The sequence below is a fragment of the Heterodontus francisci genome, chromosome 29 (genome assembly GCF_036365525.1).
Source record: "Heterodontus francisci isolate sHetFra1 chromosome 29, sHetFra1.hap1, whole genome shotgun sequence".
In the NCBI taxonomy this organism is placed as follows: domain Eukaryota; kingdom Metazoa; phylum Chordata; class Chondrichthyes; order Heterodontiformes; family Heterodontidae; genus Heterodontus; species Heterodontus francisci.
In genome coordinates, this window is record NC_090399.1 from 34,193,214 (window position 1) to 34,204,225 (window position 11,012).

Genomic DNA, 11,012 nt, shown 5'->3' on the forward strand with positions numbered 1-11,012 from the left:
GGCACGAATATTACTTGCCACTTATCAGCCCAAGCCTGGATATTGTCCAGGTCTTGTTGCATTTCTACACGGACTGCTTCAGTATCTGAGGAGTCATGAATGGTGCTGAACATTGTGCAATCATTAGCGAACATCCCCACTTCTGACCTTATGATTGAAGGAAGGTCATTGATGAAGCAGCTGAAGATGGTTGGGCCTAGGACACTACCCTGAGGAACTCCTGCAGTGATATCCTGGAGCTCTGATGATTGACCTCCAACAACCACAACCATCTTCCTTTGCACTAGGTATGACTCCAGCCAGCAGAGGGTTTTCCCCCTGATTCCCATTGACCAGCACAGAAGGAAGCCATTCAGCCCATTGACTTCCTTCTCCCTTCTCTTGATTTGGATAGAGTAAATGAGGAGAAGCTTTTTCTATTGGCAAAAGCTCTGGTAACCAGACGACACAGATTGAAGGTGATTGGCAAAGGAACCTGAGGTGATATGAGGAAATATTCTTTTACAGGTTACAGGTTAAATTTAAAGTGATTTTTACAGGCACAGGTTAATCACGATGGGCTGAAGGGCCTGTTTCTGTGTGTGTCTAACTCTATGACTCCAGGACTCAAGGATAGTCAGTATAGATTTGTTAAGGGAAGATATTGTTTGACCAACTTGATTGAATTTTTTGAAGTAGTAACAAGGAAGATAGATGAGGGTCGTGCGGTTGATGTGGTCTACATGGATTTTAGCAAGGCTTTTGACAAGGTTCCACATGGCAGACTGGTTAAAAAAATACAATTCCCTGGGATCCAGGGAAATGCAGCAAGTAGGATACTAAATTGGCTCAGCGGTAGGAAACAAAGGATAATTGTTGACGGTTGTTTTAGTGACTGAAGGGCTGTTTCCAGTGGTGTTCTGTGGTCTACATGGATTTTAGCAAGGCTTTTGACAAGGTTCCACATGGCAGACTGGTTAAAAAAATACAATTCCCTGGGATCCAGGGAAATGCAGCAAGTAGGATACTAAATTGGCTCAGCGGTAGGAAACAAAGGGTAATTGTTGACGGTTGTTTTAGTGACTGAAGGGCTGTTTCCAGTGGTGTTCTGCAGTGCTCAGTACCGGGTCCCCTGCTTTTTGCGGTGTATATTAACGATTTGGACATAAATGTAGGACGCATGATCAAGAAGTTTGCAGATGACACAAAGATTGGCCGTGTGGTTGATAGCGAGGAGGATCGCTGTGGGCTGCAGGAAGATATTGATGATCCAGTCAGCTGGGCAGAGAGGTGGCAAATGGAATTCAAGTTGGATAAGTGTGAGGTGATGCATTTGGGGAGGTCAAACAAGGCAAAGGAATACAGGATTAATAGGAAAATACTGAGAAGTGTAGAGGAGGTAAGGGACCTTGTAGTGAATGTCCACAGATCCCCGAGGGTAGCAGGACAGGTCGATAAGGTGGTTAAGAAGGCATATATGAACATTTGAACATATGAATTAGGAGCAGGAGTAGGCCACTCGGCCCTTCAAACCTGCTCCGTCATTCAATACGTTCATGGCTGAACTGATTACGCCACATTTCCACCTATCCCCGATAACCTTTTACCCACCTGCTTAGCAAGAATCTATCTATTTCTGCCTTAAAAATATTCAAAAACTCTGTTTCCACTGCCTTTTGAGGAAGAGAATTCCAAAGACTCACAACCCTCTGAGAGAAATAATTTCTCCTCATCTCTGTCTTAAAGGGGCGACCCCTTATTTTTAAACAGTGTCCCCTAGTTCTAGATTCTCCCGCAAGGGGAAACATCCTTTCCAAATCCATCCTGTCAAGCCCCATCAGAATCTTATATGTTTCAATCATGTCGCCTCTTACTGTTCAAAATTCCAGCGGATAGAAGTGTAGCCTGTCCAATCTTTCCTCATAAGACAGCCCGCCCATTCCAGGTATTAGTCTAGTAAGCCTTCTCAGTACTGCCTCCAATACATTTACATATTTCCTTAAATAAGGAGACCAGTACTGTATACCGTACTCCAGATGTGGTCTCACCAATGCCCTGTATAGCTGAAGCATAACCTCCCTACTGTTGTATTCAATTCCCCTCACGATAAACAATAACATTCTATTAACTTTCCTAATTACATGCTGTACCTGCATACTAACCTTTTGCTGTTCATGCACTAGGACAGCCAGACACCTCTGCATCTCAGAGCTCTGCAATCTCTCACCATTTAGATAATATGCTTTCTTTTTATTCTTTCTGCCAAAGTGGACAATTTCACACTTTCCCACATTATATTCCATTTGCCAGGTATTTGCCCACTCACTTAACCTATCTATATCCCTTTGTAGCCTCCTTATGTCCTCTTCACAAGTTACTTTCCTACCTATCTTTGTGTCATCAGCAAATGTATCAACCATACGTTCGGTCTCTTCATCTAAGTCATTTGTAAAAAGTTGAGGCTCCAGCACTGATCCCTGTGGCACACCACATCTTGCCAACCAGAAAATTACCCGTTTATGCCTACTCTCTGCTTCCTTTTAACTAACCAATCTTCTATCCATGCCAATATGTTACCCCCGACACCATGAGCTTTTATTTTCTGCACTAACCTTTGATGTGTCATTTTATCAAATGCCTTCTGGAAATCTAAGTACAATTCATCCACCGCACATGTCACTCCTTCAAAGAACTCCAGTAAATTAGTTAAACATGATTTCCCTTTCACAAAACATGTTGACTCTGCCTGATTACCTTGAATTTTTCTAAATGCCCTGCTATAACATTGTTAATAATAGCTTCTAGAATTTTCCCTAAGACAGATGTTAAGCTAACTGGCCTGTAGTTTTCTGCTTTCCTCTCCCTCCCTTTTTGACTAAAGGAGTTAGATTTGCTGTTTTCCAATCTAACGGAACCTTCCCCGAATCTAGGAAATTTTGGAAAATTAAAACTTACGCATCAACTATCTCACTAGCCACTTCTTTTAGCACCCTAGGATGAAGTCCATCAGGACCCGGGGACTTGTCAGCTCGCAGCTCCAACAGTTTATTCAATACCACTTTCCTGGTGATTGTAATTTTCTTGAGTTCCTCCCTCCCTTCCATTTCCTGACTTACGGCTAATACTGGGATGTTACTTTCATCCTCTATAGTGAAGACCAATGCAAATATCTGTTCAATTCATCTGCTATCTCCTTATTATTCATTATTAATTCCCCACACTCACTTTTTATGGTACCAATGCTCACTTTGTTAACTCTTTTCTTTTTAATTATCTATAGATACTCTTACTATCTGTTTGAGGAAATCTCTGAAGATGGTTTTTTTTGTTACGGTTCTTCAAGCTCACTGTAGAGTCCTTGTTTGTAGGTACCTATTGCTCTTCATTGGGGTGCAGTATTCTTCTTAAACCTGGTTCACTGCTGGAGACATTTCTTTCTTGGGGTTCATGTGTCTTCAGTGGATTTGGAGTTCCGTGAGAAAGAGAGAGAGAGCCAGACAGCAAAGGTCTTCTTCAGTCCAGGAGCATACTGAAATCTCTCAGTTCAAACTCTCTGTACAATTCAGAAAAACCAGGTCGCGAAGCAGGCTGGTCTGACCACGTCTGTTTGTGCATTCGGTCATCCCAGCAGTGATCCCGAAATGTGGGCTCCCTCACCTTCAATGTCTGGTGCTTAAAGTCCATTGTGGGTTAAATTGTATAAGGGAAGTAACCCCTTTGTATCCACAAGCACTGTCTGTTAGTAAGCAAATGTCTTTCCAGCCAAGGACCGAGTGATTTTCTTTTTCAAACATGTCGTTTTGTTGCTTCAGCAACAGGTTTCAAATCAATGATCATTTGACAAATTTAGTGTGCCTCATTCTTGGCAGGTGGGGGATATGCATGACAGTTCCACACCCAGCAGAATGAAATGCGATTTGAGAAAAGAACATTTCATTAAAAGGGTCGAGAGAAAACATAACATACAGAAAAAAAACATGCATTTCTCTCATTCATTGATAAATCCTAAAACTTATTACAGCCTGTTTTTTTTTTAAATTGTCCCTTTTTGGCATCCCAATAAATATGTGTTTTTTGCGGGGGAAGTTTTCCTTCAGTTTGCCCATTTCCATGGCTGCCTAGGGTCTTTGAGATGGTTAGGTTTAATTAGACCTGAGCTGCATTATTTTGTTCAGGAGATTCAACAGTGGGTGGGTCTATCCTGAACTCTCCTCAGTGCTTTACTGAGTCATGCAAAGGCTTTTGACTTCAGGGAATACGCGGTTCTCTTTTTCTCTGACTGTGGGAGAGGATACTTTGCTGATCTCCCCTTTGTTATCTGAGACACTCCTGCCGGTAGATATTTCTACTGAACTCCCCTGTGGCACTTTGACTAGGTGAGGCATCACCCTCACGGTTTCCCTGCCCCCTAGCGGTCTTTCTTTGTCTCTGCAGATTCCTGTAAATGCTGTTAGCAACTCTGGTGGGGTGCTTTTTTCTCCCTCCACTTGAATGGCTTCCCGTACCATGGCACCATGGTCAGGTTGCTCATCCACTCTGCAACCCCCCACTCTCATCCAAACAAGCTGAAAGAACCTCAAACCTATTGGAAAATCGCAAAGGCTGAGGCTCCTGTACTCCTGACCTCTGGGTCCCCTTGCCTGCCTCAGCTGCAGCCGCATTCTCCTGTCCCTAACCACTGATCAAATCAGAAGACCCTATCCTAAGGGCTGTGACCGCCTCCTGGTACAAAATGTCCAGGTAACTTTCCCCCTCCTTGATGTGTTGCAGTGTCTGCAGCTCAGCCTCCAGTTCAATGACTCTGAGCCGAAGCTCTTCGAGCCGCTAACACTTACTGCAGACGTGTTTGCCCTGGATCACACTGGCATCCAGCAGCTCCCACATGCTGCAGCTGTGACACAGCACCTGTCCTGCCATCCTTAATGTGTTTTAATTGACTACTTAGTTATTTTATTCAATTATTTATTTTATTTTCCTCTTTTTAAAAATGTAATTTATTAAGCTTACCACTAGTTCCTTTACAATTTTAAACGTTAGGATGATTCTTCCCTACTCTCTCTGTTGATTGTGATGTCACTCTGATGTGACTTTTCAATTTTTCCCTGCTCCGCTCTTGCTGCTCCTGTTGTGTTCCTCTCTCTCTCTCTCTCTCTCTCTCTCACTCCGTCTGACTCCGCTCTCCGACTCTGGGCTTCAGGTGCACTTTTTAAACCTCTGCTCCAGCAGTGCCCATCTCAGTCGTTCGCTCTGTCTGTCTCCTTTCCTTTATTAGTCGAGGTATAGCATCTAAGAGCAGGAAGCTTACGCTGGAACTGTGTAGCTCATTGGTTAGGCCACAACTTTAGTACTGTGCGCGGTTCTGGTCACCTCATTACAGAAAAGATGTAACTGCACTAACCAGGGTACAGAGGAGATTTATGAGGATGTTACCAGGACTGGAAATTATGAGGAAAGATTGGATAGGCTGGGTTGTTCTCCTTGGACAAGAGAAGGCTGAGCAGTGGTATGATTGAAATGTACCAAATTTGAGGGGCCTGGATAGAGTGGAGGTGAAGGGTCTATTCACCTAAGCAGAAGAGGTCAGTGACAAGAGGGCATAGATTTAAAGTGATTGGTAGAAAAATTAGAGGGGAGATGGGTAAAACCTTTTTCACCCAGAGGGTGGTGATGGTCTGGAACTCGCTGCCCGAAAGGGTAGTTGAGACAGAGACCCTCAATTCATTCAAAAGGAGTCTGGATATGCACCTCAAGTGCCGAAGGCCCTAGCGCTATGGACCTAATGCCGGAAGGTGGGATTAGAATAGGTGGATCGTTTTTCAACCGTCACAGACACCATGGGCCAAGTGGCCTCTTTCTGTGCCTTAAACTTTCGATGACTCTGCACAGTGAGTTGTTATGACCTGGAATGCACTGCCCAAAGAAAGTGGTGGAAGCAGATTCAGCAGCAACATTCAAAAGAGAATTGGATAAATACTTGACGGGAAAAAGTACAGAACGACAAGGAAAGAGCAGGGGAGTGGGATTAATTTGGATAGCTCAAGTAAAGGGCTGACACAGGCACAATGGGCTGAATGGCCTCCTTCTGTCCCGTGTGATTTCAGATTGAGATGTATCTACAGCTGAGGAGAGGATTTAAACATCCTCCACAGTGATTATCACCCTGTTATTACAGTCCTGCGGACTATTAACTGGGAAAACAGACACTTCACCACTTTGTAACTACAGGAGATCCAGCTTGTTGGCACCAATGTCAGCAGCTTCATTCCCCAATCCAAGAGACTCCATGACCAGTGGGCTCCACTGGATACAGGCGATGTCATTGAGTGGCAGAATCAAATCCTCATTTAACATCAAAATATCATTTTAGTTTGTCAGGTCCAATTGTATCTCAGGGAGGTCACTTGTAGAATGTATTGCTTCTGTGCTGGAGAGTTTAGGATGATTGGCCCCTTCCACGGGGTTCCAGTCAAAGGTATTGACAGGGTTAATGGGGTAGTTGTTACACCTGTCAATCATCATTGGAGCTGAGTTCTGAGATCCACTTTACCAGGCAACCCAACTTTACAGCAATGGGGAATGAATTAAACTCAATTAGATGGAAAGGGATCCAGTAAAACACAATCAGGTGGAAGGAATATACCTGATTCATTCCTCTGCTGTGAGTACACAGTTTGTTGAAAGGAGGGGAAGAGCTGTTGGGTTAATATTAGTAACTGTTCAGGTTCAGGATTGATTGATTCATGGCTTGCAGTGCAGAGAATGGGAGTTATGGAGAAGCCGTTGTTTGTCCCCTTTGCCTCGGGTTATTTGTTGATCCTGTCCCAGTGGACTGTGAGTGTAATTTCTGCTGGTCCTGTATTGTGTCCTACAGGAAGGGTCTGCCTGCTGCTCCCATTGTGGTCAGGTTGCTGCAGAGCTGACCCTGCAGCCCAACCGTGTATTGAGCAATATGGTGGACAAGATTCACAGGCTGACCGGACCGCAGGAGGTGACTGAGGAGGAGAGGCATCTGTGCCAGGAACACCAAGAGAAACTAACCCTGATCTGTGAGACGGACGAGATGTTCATCTACCTGGTGTGCAGGGAATTGCAACTTCACAAGCAGCACAAATGCAGAGAGAGAATTGAATTCATCACAACATGCATGGTATGGGATCCCTTCTCAAAGGTGAGAATGGTGATGGGGGAATGGTGGAAATGTACAACTCAGTCAGTACATGAAGGTGGACTGGGGTCTCCTGTATACTTTATCATGGGGGTAATTCTGACTTCTATTCTACTTAGTAACTTTACAGAACTAGTCTGGTATCTGGGTATTACAGCACTTCCTTCCTATCTCTTCTGCAGAATAAAGGAGTCACTTTCTTCAACTCCCTAAACAGAAGGTTGTCTCTTTGAAAGATGTGCTGCAGAAACAAGGACTCGAGATTGTACACATTAAAATAAGTTGGTCTGATCTACCTGCATCCAGAAAGGTTTATCATCTGCAGTCACTTAGTGTGTGTTGTGGCTGTTACACAGGCTTAAGTGTAAGCAGGTGCAGCTTCCACACTGAACATCCTGTTTCTGCACTGAAAGAGCTGGTGTGTGGAACACATTAAGCGGTGACTTTGTAATTGATGATGGCAGCAATGGAAATTGATCAGCGCTCTTTGCCCAGTTGAAGTGGTGCGGACTGTGTGTCTATTACTGAGGTCGGTGGGGCTGCTGTTCTTCTACCAGGGGCCAGTTTGTGGGGAACTGGGTCACAGCAGTTGGGTGGAAATGCTTGGTGATTTTTGACCCCTCCCCATGCTCAGATTTCTGAGGAACTCTTTTTTTTTTTTTTTTTATTGATCAGAAATGAAATCTGTTTTACAATGTGAAGTGGTCTTTTTAAAAAGTCCTCTTAACATTTCTCACATTGAACAGTGTCCTCTCTCTGAAAGGAGGAAAATGGTGTAATATTCGACTTGTAGTCCATCCCACACACAGTCCCAATTAAAGTAGGGCTCTCTCCAATACAGTAAAGGAACAATTGGCTCATTCCCCCTCCGAAACACTCAATCACCGCCCTCCCTTGATCATCTACTGACGAGAGGGAACTCCAGTAACCCATGGACATTTTTTCTGCAGTTCCGCTCGCCCTGACCCTGGACGCTTGAACAGCAAACCCTTGGCTGCTGCTGTCTGCTGACCTGACCAGTGTGACTGTCATCGATACCGAGCAGCTGCTTCCTCGACACGTGTGTCTCTGTCCTGGCTGCTGAGGGCTTCACAGCCGGATCACACTACTGGGAGGTGAAAGTGAGCAGCAAGTCCAAATGGGACCTAGGTGTGGCCAGAGAGTCCATTAACAGGAAGGGAGACATCGCTTTGAAGCCTGAGAATGGATACCTGGCACTGTCCCTGAGCAATGGAGAGCGGTACTGTGCTCTAACCTCACCGACAGTCACCCCACTGGCTCTGAGTGGGAAGCCCAGCCACATTGAATTTTACCTGGACTACAAGGGAGGCCAAGTGTACTTTTACATTGCTGCTGACTTGTCTCATCTCTACACTTTTACAGAGACATTTGTCGAGAGAATGTTCCCTTTCTTTTGCCCCTGTTTGAATGACACTGGTGACAATGGTGCTCCTCTCACTGGTTTTCTTTAGGTGACTCTGTCTTTAAAGATCTGTTCAGCTCTAGCTGCTCCTGGCTCAGTTGATCTGTGATTTTAAAAACACTTTATTAAGAATGTGTAACAGTGGGTGTGAGACTGGGAGGAATGGACGATGAGAATTGTCTTTCTAATCTGTCTTGCCCAATCTCTACTGTGACCCACTCGGCTTACACTCATGATGTTTCAGTGTACCTGTGTCAGAGGAATCCACATCTCTGCTCCAAAGAAATAGAAGCTTCATAAATTTCATCCTTGACAAATACACAAATTGCTTCTGGTCTCTATTTTTCTTTACTCTACCCCACCCCCTGCCCTGTCCCCTGGTGTCCCAGTCTTTATGGTCAACTATCACAGTCCAGTTACTCTATGCAGTCACAAGTAGGCCAGCTACTGAGAACAATGAATCAACAGGCAGTAACCAAGGAGAATGTCTCACTTCCCAGTGAAACAGCATCTGCAATCCCACTCAATTAGCTCAAACTGCACTATCTAGTGGCCCCTGGTGTCCCTAAGAATTACTATGGGCTTGCTTTCCCCATTCGAGGGGTATGGGGTTACTTTCCTGTCAAACACAAAACCCTGATAAACTTCAGGAAGCCTATTCACTTTTCCTGCACTTGTAGTAGTAAGCTTCCTGGGTTGCATTCCGACTACAGGTAAAGCTACAGCTTGCTCTGTTGTGTTGTCCTTCAGGATTTCTCCTTCACTGAGAGGATGTGCCCTGATTAAGCTGACAGTTGTTCCCTTTAGTTTCCACCAGTCAGCTTTTAGGTGACCTGCCTTAATACAATGGAAACACACCGGTCTCTGGATCTCAATCCTACTCACAGCACCTTCCATTTTGGCTGGAGGAGGGGCCCCTGTGTCTCCTGATTTTCTTTCTCTCCCAGGACTGCATGGGCTTCTATCACCTTCCCACCCTTTGTCCTTTTCGGATTTGTGGTGGTGACTAGGAAAGGGAAACCGACTTATAAGTTAAAGCAAAGTCGTCAGCCAGAATGGCTGTTTGCCGGGCTTTCTGAACAGAATTACTTCTCTGAGATTCTCATAGCTGAGCTGTACTTTAAGAGCCCTCAGCCACTGGTCAAAAGCCAGTTGCTTACTTCTTTCAAACTCCAGATAAGTTTGATTAACTTGCTTCTTGAGGGTTCTAAACCTCTGGTAATAGGTTTCAGGAACTAATTCATGTGCCCCGGAGACAGCATTTTTTCGTCAGTTCATAATTTGATGAACTCATCTTGCAACAGAAACTAAACCTCATGGGCTTTTCCGGTTAGCTTGCTTTGTAATAAGAGGCTAGGTCACAGCTGACCATTTTAGCTGCCGTGCCAGTTTTTCAGAACACACAAAAGTTCTTCTACATCTTCATTGAATTTTGGAATTAGTTTGGCTTGTTTTAACAATTCTGTATCCAACACTGAATTTCTCCTCCATATTGGCTATGCTTTCACTGGGGTTACTCTGTCACCCCCTAGTTAACTCAAACTGCTTCAGCTCTCTCTGTCTCTCTGTCTCTCTGTCTCTCTGTCTCTCTGTCTCTCTGTCTCTCTGTCTCTCTGTCTCTCTATTCAAGTTTCCGCTTTTCCAATTGTATCTTTGCGAACAATACCCTGTCGGGGTTTACTTCTAACCCTGCTTCTGCTTCTTCATCTTTCAAGGGAAAAATGGTTGGCCACTAGCTATAGTAGTTCAGACTTCTGAGCCTTGCCACGTACAGTGATCCCAAACTGCTCAGCCAGTTTTCTCAACTTCTCCATAGACAGTGCTTTTAACTTATCCCAGACATGTTCATATTCAAGTGCACACACAACCACAAGAAAACCTGTATTGGAATCTTACTCTTCTTTCCTTGGGAACAATTTGGTTTTCTACTTCCAATTTCTCTCATTCATCTGTCGGTCAATTCCAGACCCCCTAAATTTCTGTTATGACCAGGTGTGAAAGATATCTAGGCTTCCCTTTCAGCTGCTCTTCCTGTAACAGGGTTTAATTTTAAATACACCATTACACCATTTATTTTTAGCACCTCCTTTTGAATCCTCGTTCACTAACTTCCAATTATAAGGCAAAGAAACCAGCCATACAGGTTTTCTTAGGTTTACAGAAGAAAGGTTGAACTTGATTAAACTTAAACTCTAATTTGGTTAATGCCTATGGATATGTGACACACCCACCGGAGCACACATACACGATACACACATGCAGATAGTGACAGAAAAGACAAGAAATAAAGTAGAAAAGTTTGAGGCAATATTTGAAGATGATTTTGGTTACTGTTCGTCGAACTTTCTGTAAAGTCCTTGATTGTAGGTAGGTCTTGCTTGTCGTTGACCCCAGTACTCTTCTTAATCCTTGTTCGATGTAGGAGACCTTTCTCTCTGAAGGTTC

The 11,012-nt window shown here is 44.2% G+C and overlaps 1 pseudogene; it reads left to right on the plus strand.

Annotated features, from left to right (window-relative positions):
* The first annotated feature begins 6,719 nt into the window (after nt 1-6,719).
* On the plus strand, nt 6,720-8,616 carry LOC137345742 (zinc-binding protein A33-like; annotated as a pseudogene).
* Nucleotides 8,617-11,012: the final 2,396 nt, after the last annotated feature.